This window comes from Crotalus tigris, unplaced genomic scaffold (assembly GCF_016545835.1).
Source record: "Crotalus tigris isolate CLP2741 ecotype Arizona unplaced genomic scaffold, ASM1654583v1 scf7180000018168.854452, whole genome shotgun sequence".
In the NCBI taxonomy this organism is placed as follows: Eukaryota; Metazoa; Chordata; class Lepidosauria; order Squamata; family Viperidae; genus Crotalus; species Crotalus tigris.
This window is the reverse complement of record NW_024096861.1, coordinates 347,661-364,625: the sequence shown is the minus strand read 5'-3', so window position 1 is coordinate 364,625 and position 16,965 is coordinate 347,661. Positions and strand designations below refer to the sequence as shown.

The 16,965-nt window shown below is 37.7% G+C and overlaps 1 long non-coding RNA gene across 2 annotated transcripts in view; it reads right to left on the bottom strand.

The window, feature by feature from the left end:
- LOC120310347 overlaps nucleotides 1-16,965 on the bottom strand; it is a 53,977-nt gene that overhangs the window by 14,207 nt on the left and 22,805 nt on the right. Inside the window, exon 2 of one of the 2 annotated variants that reach the window (XR_005557326.1) lies at nucleotides 11,059-11,209. This is a non-coding gene — a long non-coding RNA (uncharacterized LOC120310347). Of the gene's footprint in view, nucleotides 1-9,296; nucleotides 11,210-16,965 lie in introns of those variants that run through there. The other variant, XR_005557327.1, reaches the window with a different exon arrangement.

Here is a 16,965-nt window from a genome sequence, read left to right as displayed (position 1 = left end):
TATATATATATATATATATATATGTAGGTCTTTGGTTGTTCGGGTTTTCTCCCGCGTAAAATTGGAAGTGTCTTGGCACGTTTCGACGAAGTCCCATTCGTCATCTTCAGGCTGGTGTTTTCAGCTTCGTGCTTTGAGCAGCAATGTGTGGTTTTAGCTGTTTCTTCCTTTTAACTGCCAGTGAGGGTATGAACTGATTGGATGGGAGCTTGGCTGTGTTCTGATTGGGTGGAGGTGTGTTCTGAATGGTTAGGGGCTTGGCTGTGCTCTGATTGGCTGGGGGAGTGTTCTGTTTGGTTGTGCTCAGGTTAGTCTGAGTTGCAGAGGGGTTTAAGATTTTGGGGTTAGGGAGTCGTTTGTCAATAAGGGCAGGTTTCCAAATGGCTGGTAGGCGGGAGGTATCATCTCGCTTGTTCATGCTGTGTGGGCGTTTTTCTATCTCGATGGCTTCTCTGATTATTCTGTTATTAAAATGTTCACTTTTGGCAATGGTTCTGGTATTTTTAAAGTCAATTTCATGTCCTGTGGCTTTAAGGTGTTGGACCAGGGAAGATGTTGGTTCCTCTTTTTTGACTGAGTTCTTATGTTCTTCAATGCGTGCACTTATTCTTCTGTTGGTTTGTCCGATGTATGTGGTGGGACAAGTGGTGCATGGGATTTCGTATACTCCTTGATTTTCTAATTCAATTTTATCTTTGGGGTTTCTAAGGATGGTGGATATTTTTCTGTTTGTGCAGAATGCTGTTTTGATGTTGTGTTTATGGAGGATCTTACTGATTCTGTCTGTGGTGCCTTTTATGTATGGGAGGAGGGCTTTGCCGTTTTCTTGTTCTTTGTCTTGGATTTTAGTGGGGGTTTCTTTTTGGATTAGGTTTGTAATCTTATTTCTATGGAATCCATTGGATGTTAGTACATTGGTGAGAGTGTGTAGTTCGGGTTTTAGGTGTTGTTCGTCAGCTAAGCGTTTTGTTCTGGAGATGAGTGTCTTGGCTACAGAGTTGATCTGTGCTGGGTGGTGGTGTGAGAGAGCGTGCAGATAGCGGTTTGTGTGTGTTTTCTTCTGGTAGATGGTGTGTCCTAGGGAGCCATTGGATTTCTTGTAGACTAAGACATCCAGGAAGGGAAGTTGGTTGTTAGCTTCTGTTTCCATGGTGAACTGTATTTTGGGGTGTAGGCTGTTGAGGTGTGTGAGGAAGTTGTCCAGTTTTTCTTTCCCATGTGGCCAGATTATGAAGGTGTCGTCTACGTATCTGAGCCAGAGTTTGGGTTTGTGATCCGATTTTTCTAGAGCTTGGGTTTCAAAGTGTTCCATGTAGAGGTTGGCAATGACAGGTGAGAGGGGTGATCCCATGGGTGCTCCTTCTGTTTGTTTGTATTTTTGTCCATTATAGATGAAGTATGTGTTGGATAGGCAGTGGTTGGTCAGATCTAAGATGTGTTTGGGGGGGTTATATTTGTTTTGAATAGCTGTCAAGGCTTCTTTGATAGGCACTTGGGTGAAGAGGGATATGACATCGAAGCTCACTAGTAGGTCGCTGGGCTGTAAGCTTTGTTTCTTTATGATCTCTATAAACTGGAATGAGTTTTTTACGTGTGAGGTGATGGATTCTGCATAGGGCTGTAGTTGTTTGGCGAGAAATTTGGCTAGGTTTTGTAGAGGTGAGCCTATGGAGCTGACTATAGGTCTGAGTGGGGTTCCTTCTTTGTGTATCTTGGGGAGACCATAGAGTTTGGGGCATCTGGATGATTTCTCTCTGGGAATGATTCTTTGCTGGATCTCTTCGCTAATGGGGGAGGCTTTTATTTTGGTTCTGGTGGTTTTTTCCAGGTAGGTGGTGGGATCTGTATTTAGGGGTTTGTATGTGGAGTCTTGGAGTAGGTTGGTTAATTTGGTTTGGTAGTCAGATGTGTTCATAACCACCGTGGCGTTGCCCTTGTCTGCTGGTAGGATTATTATGCTGGTGTCTTCTTTCAGGTTACGTAGTGCTGTCTGTTCCTCTTTGGGTAAGTTGCTTTTGGGTGGCTTGCTGGTGCAGAGGATGTTGGTGATTTTGAGTCTGATTTTGTTAGCGTCATCGGGGTTGATTTTGGTCAGGCTGGTTTCAACTCCACATATAATGGTTTCAGTGGGGATGTGTTTGGGAGCGACTGCAAAGTTGAATCCTTTGGAAAGGACATTGGTTTCGGCTTTGGTGAGGATCCTATCTGAGATGTTATGCACTGTTTGTTTCATGTGTGGCTGTGAGGGAGGAGGGGTTTGTTTCTGGCGTTCTTGTAGTCTTCGGAGTTTGTTGGTGTGTGTATCTGTCTTGAGGGTGGTCTGTGTTTCGGCTCTCCAGACGGCGAGTTGTTTGGATTTGTCCCAAAGTGCGGGGTGGATCTTGTTGCTGAGTTTGAGGTGGAGTGTGAGGAGATCTTTGTTAATTCGGTCTAGGAGGAATCTTTTTGTGTGAAGTTCATTTCTGATTAGGGCCAATTCTGTTCTTTTCAGGATCCGTTTGGTGGCTGCAGAGTTGGAGTGGAATTTCAGTTGGAAACATGTGGGGATTAGATTTTGATCTCGGCAGTTACGTAGGAATGCGAGGTCACATAAAATGGAAGCTCTTTGGACTTCAAGTTTTTCATAGGTCCTGGTCAGATGGTGGATTTCCTCCCCGTAGAGGTTCGATATTTGTTTTCTGAGGTTTTCGCGGGTATTTGTATATAGGTCTTTGGTTGTTCGGGTTTTCTCCCGCGTAAAATTGGAAGTGTCTTGGCAACGTTTCGACGAAGTCACATTCGTCATCTTCAGGCTGGTGTTTTTAGCTTCTTGCTTTGAGCAGCAATGTGTGGTTTTAGCTGTTTCTTCCTTTTAACTGCCAGTGAGGGTATGAACTGATTGGATGGGAGCTTGGCTGTGTTCTGATTGGGTGGAGGTGTGTTCTGAATGGTTAGGGGCTTGGCTGTGCTCTGATTGGCTGGGGGAGTGTTCTGTTTGGTTGTGCTCAGGTTAGTCTGAGTTGCAGAGGGGTTTAAGATTTTGGGGTTAGGGAGTCGTTTGTCAATAAGGGCAGGTTTCCAAATGGCTGGTAGGCGGGAGGTATCATCTCGCTTGTTCATGCTGTGTGGGCGTTTTTCTATCTCGATGGCTTCTCTGATTATTCTGTTATTAAAATGTTCACTTTTGGCAATGGTTCTGGTATTTTTAAAGTCAATTTCATGTCCTGTGGCTTTAAGGTGTTGGACCAGGGAAGATGTTGGTTCCTCTTTTTTGACTGAGTTCTTATGTTCTTCAATGCGTGCACTTATTCTTCTGTTGGTTTGTCCGATGTATGTGGTGGGACAAGTGGTGCATGGGATTTCGTATACTCCTTGATTTTCTAATTCAATTTTATCTTTGGGGTTTCTAAGGATGGTGGATATTTTTCTGTTTGTGCAGAATGCTGTTTTGATGTTGTGTTTATGGAGGATCTTACTGATTCTGTCTGTGGTGCCTTTTATGTATGGGAGGAGGGCTTTGCCGTTTTCTTGTTCTTTGTCTTGGATTTTAGTGGGGGTTTCTTTTTGGATTAGGTTTGTAATCTTATTTCTATGGAATCCATTGGATGTTAGTACATTGGTGAGAGTGTGTAGTTCGGGTTTTAGGTGTTGTTCGTCAGCTAAGCGTTTTGTTCTGGAGATGAGTGTCTTGGCTACAGAGTTGATCTGTGCTGGGTGGTGGTGTGAGAGAGCGTGCAGATAGCGGTTTGTGTGTGTTTTCTTCTGGTAGATGGTGTGTCCTAGGGAGCCATTGGATTTCTTGTAGACTAAGACATCCAGGAAGGGAAGTTGGTTGTTAGCTTCTGTTTCCATGGTGAACTGTATTTTGGGGTGTAGGCTGTTGAGGTGTGTGAGGAAGTTGTCCAGTTTTTCTTTCCCATGTGGCCAGATTATGAAGGTGTCGTCTACATATCTGAGCCAGAGTTTGGGTTTGTGATCCGATTTTTCTAGAGCTTGGGTTTCAAAGTGTTCCATGTAGAGGTTGGCAATGACAGGTGAGAGGGGTGATCCCATGGGTGCTCCTTCTGTTTGTTTGTATTTTTGTCCGTTATAGATGAAGTATGTGTTGGATAGGCAGTGGTTGGTCAGATCTAAGATGTGTTTGGGGGGGTTATATTTGTTTTGAATAGCTGTCAAGGCTTCTTTGATAGGCACTTGGGTGAAGAGGGATATGACATCGAAGCTCACTAGTAGGTCGCTGGGCTGTAAGCTTTGTTTCTTTATGATCTCTATAAACTGGAATGAGTTTTTTACGTGTGAGGTGATGGATTCTGCATAGGGCTGTAGTTGTTTGGCGAGAAATTTGGCTAGGTTTTGTAGAGGTGAGCCTATGGAGCTGACTATAGGTCTGAGTGGGGTTCCTTCTTTGTGTATCTTGGGGAGACCATAGAGTTTGGGGCATCTGGATGATTTCTCTCTGGGAATGATTCTTTGCTGGATCTCTTCGCTAATGGGGGAGGCTTTTATTTTGGATCTGGTGGTTTTTTCCAGGTAGGTGGTGGGATCTGTATTTAGGGGTTTGTATGTGGAGTCTTGGAGTAGGTTGGTTAATTTGGTTTGGTAGTCAGATGTGTTCATAACCACCGTGGCGTTGCCCTTGTCTGCTGGTAGGATTATTATGCTGGTGTCTTCTTTCAGGTTACGTAGTGCTGTCTGTTCCTCTTTGGGTAAGTTGCTTTTGGGTGGCTTGCTGGTGCAGAGGATGTTGGTGATTTTGAGTCTGATTTTGTTAGCTCATCGGGGTTGATTTTGGTCAGGCTGGTTTCAACTCCACATATAATGGTTTCAGTGGGGATGTGTTTGGGAGCGACTGCAAAGTTGAATCCTTTGGAAAGGACATTGGTTTCGGCTTTGGTGAGGATCCTATCTGAGATGTTATGCACTGTTTGTTTCATGTGTGGCTGTGAGGGAGGAGGGGTTTGTTTCTGGCGTTCTTGTAGTCTTCGGAGTTTGTTGGTGTGTGTATCTGTCTTGAGGGTGGTCTGTGTTTCGGCTCTCCAGACGGCGAGTTGTTTGGATTTGTCCCAAAGTGCGGGGTGGATCTTGTTGCTGAGTTTGAGGTGGAGTGTGAGGAGATCTTTGTTAATTCGGTCTAGGAGGAATCTTTTTGTGTGAAGTTCATTTCACACAAAAACAAAAATAAAAACAGACAGAATCAGTAAGATCCTTCATAAACACAACATCAAAACAGCATTCTGCACAAACAGAAAAATATCCACCATCCTTAGAAACCCCAAAGATAAAATTGAATTAGAAAATCAAGGAGTATACGAAATCCCATGCACCACTTGTCCCACCACATACATCGGACAAACCAACAGAAGAATAAGTGCACGCATTGAAGAACATAAGAACTCAGTCAAAAAAGAGGAACCAACATCTTCCCTGGTCCAACACCTTAAAGCCACAGGACACGAAATTGACTTTAAAAATACCAGAACCATTGCCAAAAGTGAACATTTTAATAACAGAATAATCAGAGAAGCCATCGAGATAGAAAAACGCCCACACAGCATGAACAAGCGAGATGATACCTCCCGCCTACCAGCCATTTGGAAACCTGCCCTTATTGACAAACGACTCCCTAACCCCAAAATCTTAAACCCCTCTGCAACTCAGACTAACCTGAGCACAACCAAACAGAACACTCCCCCAGCCAATCAGAGCACAGCCAAGCCCCTAACCATTCAGAACACACCTCCACCCAATCAGAACACAGCCAAGCTCCCATCCAATCAGTTCATACCCTCACTGGCAGTTAAAAGGAAGAAACAGCTAAAACCACACATTGCTGCTCAAAGCAAGAAGCTAAAAACACCAGCCTGAAGATGACGAATGTGACTTCGTCGAAACGTTGCCAAGACACTTCCAATTTTACGCGGGAGAAAACCCGAACAACCAAAGACCTATATACAAATACCCGCGAAAACCTCAGAAAACAAATATATATATATATATATATATAATTAAAAAAGGTAACCAGAGAATTAGAAAGGGCACAGAAAGGGGTACCTAAACTTTGGGTTGAAACAATTCCTCTTTTAGAAAATACTATTGTGTTTGGAACATCTTATCTTGGAAGGAAGACAAGTAAGTAGAGTTATAATGAAGGTGCACAACATTATGTATTATATAGAAAAGGGGATTTTTTTTTCCTCCTCTGGCATGAGGACATTACAATAAAATATTATATGGAAAGAAGTTCTCGCAGTAAATAGCTAAGCTATAGAATATTTTTACAACTAGACAACTAGTGACCCCTTGGGTCATCCATTCAGAGATTTCTTTTCTTTTTTTGCAGTAGTGGCGAATATCTGTTATTTTTTTTACCAGATTCCTCAATGCCTTCAACAATGACAGAAATTCTAATGTACTGACCTCACTGGAAAAGTTGGAATATATTTAGAAATATATTTATCTCGAAAATAGTCTGTGTTGAACTTTATAGTGCAATCAACAACAGCAGAGATGTTTTATAGCATTTGTATTATGTCATTAACTGTTTTATAATAATTTAATGTCATAAAATGTTTCATAAAATTTTGATAAATTTTAATTTGGGGGGGTGATAAGATCCCAAATTTTGGACACATTCTATATGTTAATCCATTGAGGTACCTGTTTGCTGCACCAATTTGCCCAGTGAAAGGCTACAGGAAGGAGAGTTTTAGTAGTATATAGATTAACGTGTGATTCTTACTAGTTTACTAATTTAAAAGGTTAGGATTATATAAATTCATAGATGAAAGGGGTGTGGACCAGTGATGAGATTCAAATATGTGAACAACTGGTTCTCTGCCACTTCCGGAAGTCCACTTTGGGCCTGGGTAACAAAAAATTAGCTACTGGTTCTGCTGAACTGGTGCGAACTGGCTGAATCCCACTACTGGTGTGGACTGACACTGTCATGAGGGTTATATGTTACTTCTGGAATAAAAAGTGTGCAGGTCCTTCAGTACTAATTACTAGAAAATAAGAGCTTCGTACTAACATGGTTAGTACTTGAGTCCTTATCAGGATAAATACTGACATAGATCAGTTTTCAGTTTAAACAGCATGGCTGTTTTTATGTTCCTATGATTAGATAAATGTTTATATTTAGAGATAAAGGAACAGATCAGATTCAGAATCCAATCTCTTATAACTGTTCAGAAATATGACACTATTTAGAGCTTCATAAGTAAAACTCAGTTCAGCTGACTAATCAGCAAAAGAGAGGCAACATTTTTGGTTTTAGCTTTCTGATATTGAACATCTAGAACACAGGAACAGAAGAAAACAGTAGGCTTTTAAATATATCTTAAGGTAGGTTAAAAGCAACTTGTATTGATTTACAAGTATTATTTATGATCTGGTATGTGCGTCAATAAGCCTCAAAAATTGTTCAAGGAGTAGTTCAACTGCATGCTTTAAATATGCAAATTATAAAAAGGCTGTGCTAAAGCATTTTTTATCTGAGCCTGTTTTTCTTCTCCAAAGACATGCAGTTAAAGAGGCCTGGCAGTACTGTAACAATTCTAAGGGATAACTAATAGTAGCAGAAACTCTCAGAAATTGTCATGAAAAGCATTTGGCTTTGTGACTTACTTCTATGCAACTTATTAGTTATCTCAAACACTTGCTTCTGTGGTTTACTTTCTCTTAAATTAAGGATTTTCTTAGATCATCATTATCAATCATAGATGCTAAGAATTGTCTCACCACTGTTTTGATGATGCAGATAGGATATCACATAGAACAACAGTGCGTAAGTCACAGAACCAAATACTTTTCATGACAATTTCTGAGAGTTTCTGCTACTAGTAGTTATCCCTTAGAATTGTTACAGTACTGCCAGGCCTTGTTTCTGTGGTTATTTTCTCTTAAATTAAGGATTTTCTTAGACCATCATGATCAAACACAGATGCTAACAATTGTCTCACCACTGTTTTGATGATACAGTGGATCATACAGCTTGCTTATTTAAGGGAACATTTATTTTTTGTTCTAAGATTCCAGGAAGTTTTGGTTAATCAGCCACTAAAATAATAAAACTGAGGTTAAGTAAGTGATTTGATTTTATTGTGAAAAAAGAAAGATATTAATAAATATGAGCAGCTTATATTATTCACTATTTACAGTGATTTGTTCATATGTAAAAAGAGGTTAAAAGAAAAGGCTGATTCACCAATAATAGGTTATTGCATCATACCTTGGACTGGGAGAAAAAAATACCAAGATAGCAACAGTGGTTTAAAATTAGTCACCCCTAAATTCTACCTTCTTGAAAATATATACTAATTACTCATCATCAGTTTCTACCTTCTTGCCTTAATTTTGAACTAAATTCAAATTTAAACCCAATATGGGGGCAGAGTTGGAAGTATTTTTTATGAAATCTCAGGTTCTTACTTTTTACCGACTGGATGTCATAGGTAACAAAAATGCTTGTATTTAGTATGATCAGTTTGATCTAGAATTAAAGTTACAATTGGGTAGACAAGAGAGATAAGCAATATAAAGTTCTCCCAGTTTTATGTAAGTTTGAGTAATAAATTATATTACATTTCTCTATGTTATTTAATGGTTTCAACTAAAATAACAACAGAACTAACTTCCGACCAATGCACTACAGATGGTTCCATTTGCTACACAATGTGTCAGGAAAACAAAACAGACAGCTATTCTCCCATTAGTAGAAACAATGAGTCAGCTCTGCCAAAATTATTATGCAGGAAGATATAAACAACCAGCTATAAATCCAGATCCAGATGTAAACAGAAATAACTCAGAAAACTTGTTACATTATAAACTGAGAAATATTTTAGCTTGAGACTAAACATTTTGTAAAATTTACTACAAAGGTAGGCAAAATGAAAACTTTTTTTCATTTAAACATAGCATGGAATTAATGCTATAGAAGAGATTCCTATTTCTGTGATTGATATTGATGACCTATTAAGCAACATTCTCTCTCATAAACTTCCTCATTAGTGATCCCTAAATAGCACTAATATAGTCAAATCCCATTTATGCAGAAAAGCAAAGAAGTAAGTGGCTTTCCACTTTGTCAGTATAAAATATTAAATATACAAAGGGCATGAGATTGTATTATTATTGAACTTTTTATTCTGAGGGAACTACTGTATAACCAATTCTTAAAATTAAAGTAAATACCATTGTTCCTCTTATTATAAAGAAGCTACAATCTCCTTTGATTTGTGTTCATTTTCTGGAAACTACATGGATATGTCCTTGTAGCCATCTTGATAATATGAAAGTGATTTTCTTCAGGAATATTTTTTTAATGTTCCAGGTTAGCCCTCTATTCCAAGACTTCCTGGAGGAAAATTTCTGTCAGAAAGTCTGAATCGGTGTTATTTAGGTTGTTGTGGTTATGTGTGAAAGTTGGAATCTATAGGTTGAGGATAGCTTTGTGTATGTATGTGCTTCAATTAATAGTAATAATTTCAGGAAAATGCTACATTCTGAATATGAAATTCAGATGAAAATGAGGAGAAAAAATAAAAGACAATTGGGTTACTTAGACACACAGGATTGAATTAGAATAGTGATTCAAGAGTAATGATTTTAAATTTACATTCATTACAGATACATTGCTTAGTTTGTATAAGTCTATTCATACATACAATGGCAAAGATAAAGAATTAAAAACTGAAAACTTGATCAGGTTTAGGGTTTATGCTGAAAGAGTAAAAGATTTAATGAGTGATACAATGATGAGAGGTTCCAAATTTGGGGTGCATAAATTGTTGGGATGTTGTCAAGAGCCAATTTTGGAAAATGGACATGGAAGAAAAATAGAAGTGAAAGAAATGAGAGTGAAAATAGAATAACTATAAGAAGAGAAAGTATACATCTTTTACAAAATGGTATTTGAAGACAGATTAATCTCCCAACAGAATAAACAGAAAGTGAACAAATTGGAAAGATGATATGAAAGCTGCTAAGAACAAAGTAATAATATATGGTCACTTGTGAGGAAAGAACATTTGCTGAAATGAAAAAAAAAGCTGTGTATTAACTTTGTACTTTTGTTCACTTTATTACATGAAACTAAGCGTTACAATGTCAGGTGAAACACAGAAGTAAGTTGACTGCAGTGTGATTGGAGTACTTAAAAAGTTCATGTGTGATGAAAGAAGAAGGCAGGGTCAAAAATGAATGGATGCCAAGGTACTGTAGTGTGAGCATGTTGAGAAAAGACTTGAACATCAAACTGGAAAAGAAGTACATATAGGAAGAATGAGTGGGTCAAGAGAGAGGTAACAAAACAAACCCAAGCAAATTGTGGTGTCAGAGAGCTGAGGAGCTCCTCAAAAAGAAAGAGGTGAGAAGTGTAAAGAAAACAAAAGACAAGGGCATAGGGCATGGAACTAGAAGAAGCATTCATAGTCTAAATCAGGGGTGTTCAACTTTGGCAACTTTAAGACCTGTGGTTGGGGAATTTCGGGAATTATAAGTCCACAGATCTTAAAGTTGCCAAGGTGGGACAGCCCTGATCTAAATGATTTTAAAATGGTTGGATTTCTGAAATTACCTTCCACACCTCTTTTTGCATACGATGTAACTATTACTGGTTTCTTCTGAGAAAATAAAAAAACTTTGGTTTGAAATAATCTGGGACTTCAGATTATTTTTTATTTATATGAATTCCCATATTTTATTATCCTTGAGCAACAAAGCATAATATTCCTGCCTAAAATTCAGGAGACCAGATATTGAGATTCTACAGAATCATTAATTATTTTTAAATAGGAAAAAATGGGGAAAAACAAACTTTTCAAAACTTTTGCTCTTTCAATAGGCTTTAAGATACTTATTTACTCCTTTTTCTTTGAAGTAAAGCAGATGTCTAGCCAAAAAGTAAAAATAGATTTTTCATAATAAATTCCAATGCTGTAAACTCCTACAGTATATCATATGTAACTCGTTATGAAATTTCCCTCCCCCCATTGTTCTTTCAATGCATAAAAATAGAACATGAACCATAATTCTGCCTTTTTGCCTTTGTTCTACTGCTGTGTGTATTTCACTTACTAGAATCTGAATGCAAAGAAATTGATTTTTGAAATTAGGTTTGAATGATGGGGTTTCCACAGAGTGAACTGAACATAAAAAAAACAGGTGGAATTTCAATCACGGTCATGGTCTCCATCTTGCCTTTTGGGGCTACATCATATGGACAAATCTGAAAGATGAAGAAAGAAAGATATTAGTCCCTGTAAATAATTTCCTTATTTTTGCTCTAAAGAAAAATCCAGGATACAATGTCATGAATGAAAAATGGGGAGGATTAATAGCAATAGCACTTAGATTTATATCTGCTTCATAGGAATTTGAGAACATGCTGCTGTAGTGAGATTGCCAAATTGGTATGTGCTTTCCACACCTGCTCAGGATGATCTCTTCAACCTCATCTTATCTCTGTATTTTCTCCTAAATTGGTGGGCCAACTTTCAAACAGATCATAGGGCTGCACTTTATATCGTTTTTATTTTCTAAATATTTCCATGGAGAATATGGCAGATTCTTAAGGAAGAAAGGTTGGCTCTTTGCTTTGCAATATGCTTGATGCCCATTTTTTTTCCTAATAAAAAGAATATAAAAATAAACAAAATTAAAAGACATATCATTGGGCTTTTAAAGCATCCAATGGCTCCCCACTGGATACCCATATGTTATAATTTATATGGATGAATGAATTTAATTCTGAAACTGCTAAGAACTACTGTCTTTCTCTTCAACTTTATTACAATTGAAGTGTATACTTTGCAAAGTAGAAGACTCTTCGTCTCCTATATACCCCAATATGAACACTGGCAAACTTTTCAGGAATTAGTGGACAATTAGAGCAGCTATGATGGGAAAGTTGAACTATAATCAAACTAGTTTTAAAGTTACTTGTGAATGCTCTTTAAAACTATGTTACGTACAAATGGTATGCTCAATCCTAGAGATATTCCCATTTTTACCCTTTCCTATAGACATGGATTCTGACCACTGGTGAGAACAGGAAATATGTGAAAATATAGTACAAACCTTACAGCTCCTAAATATAGCCAGTGTCCACACAAGAAAGACTAGCCAGCCACATTTTAACCTGCCTACTTGATTAGTTTAGGGTTCATTGGATTACTTGAGTAAATATGGTAAACAAATCATGCAAGCACAGCTACATTTTTAAAAAAAGGGAATTTTCAAAACTCTTCTCCCCAAACCCAGAAAAAATGAAAATCATGTCTTTATTTTGTTTCTTTTTTTTTGTTGGCATACTCTACTCATCCACTGACCACTGTCAACCCCTCCTCTATGAATGAATAAATATCTCCTTAATTCAAATGTGTATTTTCTTTCTTCAAATACTGTTAAACTGGAACACATATTTTCCTGCAAGTGCACAGCTATAGCGGGAAAAAGTGCAGTTTCTTAAAGGAAGTTCAGGCAGGTGCACTGAGCATGCCAACACTGGATTCAGTTAGCTGCCAAAGAGACAGTAATATTACATATTATATATTTTTGAGAAATTAGGAAAGAAAGGAATAGTTGAAGGAATGTGAGGGAGTATGAGATTTAATCATAGTAAGTAAAACAGTGATTAGGTGTGACACATTTATACATGTATGAACTAGTTCATCCTTGAAAAATGCTATAATATTTCCTAATGAAGTCTAACTCAGCTGACTCATGATGAAATCAGTCTTTGTAATTTAATTTCTTAAAGATGATGAACTTGAGATCAATAAAAGGGTGTCACCCTTAACTTTTGGTTTCTAAATTCTCACTATACATGTAGTCAATAGACCTTATTTCTACTTTTTTCATTCCCTCTGGGCTACATGTATATTTTGTGAATGTATATTTTATATGAATGCAATGTGTATATGTATATGAGTATGGGAATGTATACACACACACACGCATATCTACGTGTGTCTAATGAAACAAACGGTAACCATGAAAGCTTATGAGGGAATTCTACACTGGAGGCAGCTGATGGACTAGGAAACAAGATGCCATCTCCATACTGCTTGTGTATTTGGTTCCTAATTTTATCCAATCCCTGTGAATTATAACCATTTTAACATTTTTAATGTTTTATATTCTTACTTTTCTTTTGTAATAAGCTGCCCAGAATTGCTCCGATAGTGAGATGGGAAGCATATAAACGTAGTAAATAAATCAAATAAATAAATAACTTAATGAAGAATTAAACTAAAGAATTTTTAAATGTACTTAAATTTTGATATTATGTCTAATGGTTCATAATTTTACAATGGAAAGGAAAATGAAATAAGTAAAATGATTTAGCTAACTATTTTTAACCCATACTCAATTATTTTAATGACCTTATCTTTAAATAGTATCTGCATCATTTATGGAACTATATATTGAAATTTTGGGAATCATTTAGATAACTATTTCATAGTTGTAACATTTCCCCGTCATCTTTTACTAAGGAAAAAAACACACCCTGTTCTATCAAACTCCAATAGACTTTAATAAGAAGAAACGTCCTTGGCCAAAAATATCTCCTTTCCTTATTTGTAAACTTCCATGGTATGCTAGCTGGATGTCAAGCTCCATTCCAGAGATGGCTGCACTTTGCTGTTTATATATAAAGTCTGTAAAGTGATTTAGGGTCCATCAAATTGTGCTGTATAGTCTATCTATTTCTGACTATTTTTGCTGAGGCCTCTTTATAGTAAGACACAGAATCAAAAGTTGGTTCACTCAGGGCTATAGCCTATTTTCAAAGACTACAAGTTATCTTCCATATTTATAAAATAGTCTCTAATTAGGACTAAACTGTACAGTGAAGAACTAGGTCAATATTTCCAACGTATCAAATTGCTGTACATTTTCAGATCTAAAATGTTACGTTTATTTCTTTATTTCACCCCTTTCTTATGTTTGTCCCCCTGCAGAGTTAGGGCTAGATCAAAATTTCTAGGTCAAGGTGGCTCTTTCTTAATATTCTACAATTATGAAATTAACTCCTTCATTTCTGGATTTGTTCATAATAAATAAACCAATGTTTTTCAACATTGGCAACTTGGAAGATGTATGAACTCCAACTCCCAGAATTCTGGGAGTTGATGTCCACAGATCTTTAAGTTGCCAAGATTGAGAAACACCGACTTAAACAGAAGTCTATGTGGCATTTCATCAGTAGTAATTGGGAAAGGTGGAAGGCATGACGCCTTTTGTTTTGAGTGATTTGGCATTTATCCATCTAAACCAAAGGCTACAGGAATCAGGAAAGATCTCGGCCTTCTTCTGATTGTGAGTACAACCAGAGTAGCCACACTGAAAGTTTTCCTCCAGTCTTTTAGTCAACAGAAATATATACAGGTAGTCCTTGTCTTATAACAACTCATTTAGTAACCATTCAAAATTACAAGAGCATTGAAAAAAATGACTTATGACCATTTTTTACAATATTTACGATGGTTGCAGTGGCCCAGGATCATGTGATCACCTTCTGTGACCTTCTTACAAGCGAAGTCAATGGGGAAACCAGATTCATTTAACAACGATGTTATTAACAACTGCAGTGATTCACTTAACAACTGTGGCAAGAAAAGTCATAAAACAGGGCAAAAATCATTTAACAAATGTTTCACTTAGCAACAGAAATTTTGGGCTCAATTGTGGTCCTAAGTCGAGAACTACCTGCACTGCATACACTGCATTGCCCTCACAGCCAAGGACTATTCTGCCCCAAGAACTAGAGCAGTAGTTGATGTTTTCTTTTTAATTTGAATGCAGGACAAATCAAGGAAAGTGACTGACCGAGTCCCCTGGCTTCATTTCCACCCTCAACGAACGTTGGGAAATTAACCGTAATCACTCTCCTCAAAATGTGGTGAGATAGGGCAGGGCAATTATCAGCAGGTGCTACGAGTGGCCAATTTAGCCAACTGTCAAGTGTACAAAACACAGCCTATCAGGTTGCAGGATGCAACAGATTGCAGGGAAGCTGCGAAAGGAATGGATGAAAACATGTGGACATAAACAATAAAGAGATAGCAGTGGGCGAGTCATTTCACAGTTTATATTATAAACAGCAACTCAGCCCAGCTCAGGAGGAATCTGGAAAGAAGTGTTGGAAAATATTCAGAAACATTCTGCCTTCTGAACTCACTATAAATAAGCCTGGGAAATCCCTGTTTTGGTTATCAACTTGGTATTTACTGAAATATTTGGTCTTGTCCAGCTAAAAGGAGCTTGACCCAGTCTTGGGGGGAGCACTCCTGATGGCTGCCCAGGAGAGCTCCCTACCCATTGACCTGGCCTCCCTCCTCTATGCCTGTTTGTTTACTTGTTTGTTAATTAAATTTCTACACTGTCTATCTCACTGATAATGTAACCCTAAATGCTTACAAATGATTAAAAAAAAGATAAAAACAGAAACAATTAAAAATCTAAATGTTACATAAAAGGAGACAGACGGCATGGGGGTGAGGGTTTCTTATCCCATAAACCATCTCTAGCAAGGAGCACCCCCACTGAGGCCCCAAACTATCTGTTTTAAAGCCTGTCACTAGTGATATCCAAAGAACATTGGAAGGATGTGTGTGTGTGTGTGTGTGTGTGTGTGCAGAATCTGAAAAAACAGTATTGTGGAGTCACAATGCAAATCCCATCTTTTTATACATGCATCATGCTATAACACTGCATTTTGCAAGCTTCCAAAAATGTCCACGGTTCTTTTTTCTCTGACATTGTATCTGGAGCAGCAATAAAACAATATTTCTAGGGAAATTGAATCTATAGTATCTACAGCTTCATCTTTTCTTACACACATGAAAATGATGCACATAAATTTCCCCAATTAGAGTGTACAGAAAGGAAGGAGGGTTAGATGCTATTTCAGCCTAACAAGAACAAAGCTGTTCTGGCTTGGATTCATCTGCCCAAACACACCCCTGGAAAGACTCCCTTCCCATGGCCCTATTTAATTCAACCAAATGCTCCTCATATTGTAGAATGGGAAGAATAAAACCTTTCAAGATTTATAACTTAAGTTTCTACAAGACTCGGCATGCTTTTTGTAGCTTAAACAAAAGTGAAAAACCCCAATTATGGGCTGAAAAGCTGGTCCTGCTCATTATAGTGATGCCATGAGGCCACAAGTACTGAGCACAGAGAGGCAACTAGTGTGTATCCTTTAGTTGCAAGAAAATTGTCCTCTACTACTATAGTGGTTAGTGCTTATTTGGGTCAAGGGAAACACAGGATTAACACCATGCTTAATTCTTCAGCTTACTGGCTGAATTTGGGACAGTCACTCTCTTTTAGTCCAACATATTTCAAAGGTTGTTCCTATGAGCATAAAATCTGAGGTTATTGTGTGTCAGTATTTCTTATCACAGTATCTTTAAAATGTGTGGATTTGCAGTATTCACCTTAAAGCTGCTGAGACTGATTAACACTGTTCTGTGCACTCTGTCTTTAGTTCCTTAGGGAAGTTGGGATACATATATAATGCAGCACATAAAAAAATAAACATTCACTTGCAGTTAAGACTGGCCAGCTGCTCAGACTTCAACATAGTAAATACAATCGGGAAGTATATTATTTATAATAAAATAAAATGAATTTAGTTGTGCTCTTCAGTCCTAGATTTTATTCAGCCTTACAGTTATTAAGCAGGTATGCTGGGACAATTTTATAAATCATTTAAAGAGAGATTCATCACTTGATACCTGGAAAACAACTTTGAGTTAAATCAGAGTTAAATCATAAATTTATAGAACCCCCCAAAATCTCTTTTGTTTCATAAGATTAAATGAGTTTTAGAATGAGGAGGAAAAAAAGCAAAAGCAATAAAGCATTAGAGATGGTACTATGATCATTATGAAGGGGGAAGAAAAAAGAGGCAGGAAGCTGCAGACACTAGTCCAGGCTACCACACGATTATGTAACCGTCTGATAACCTGA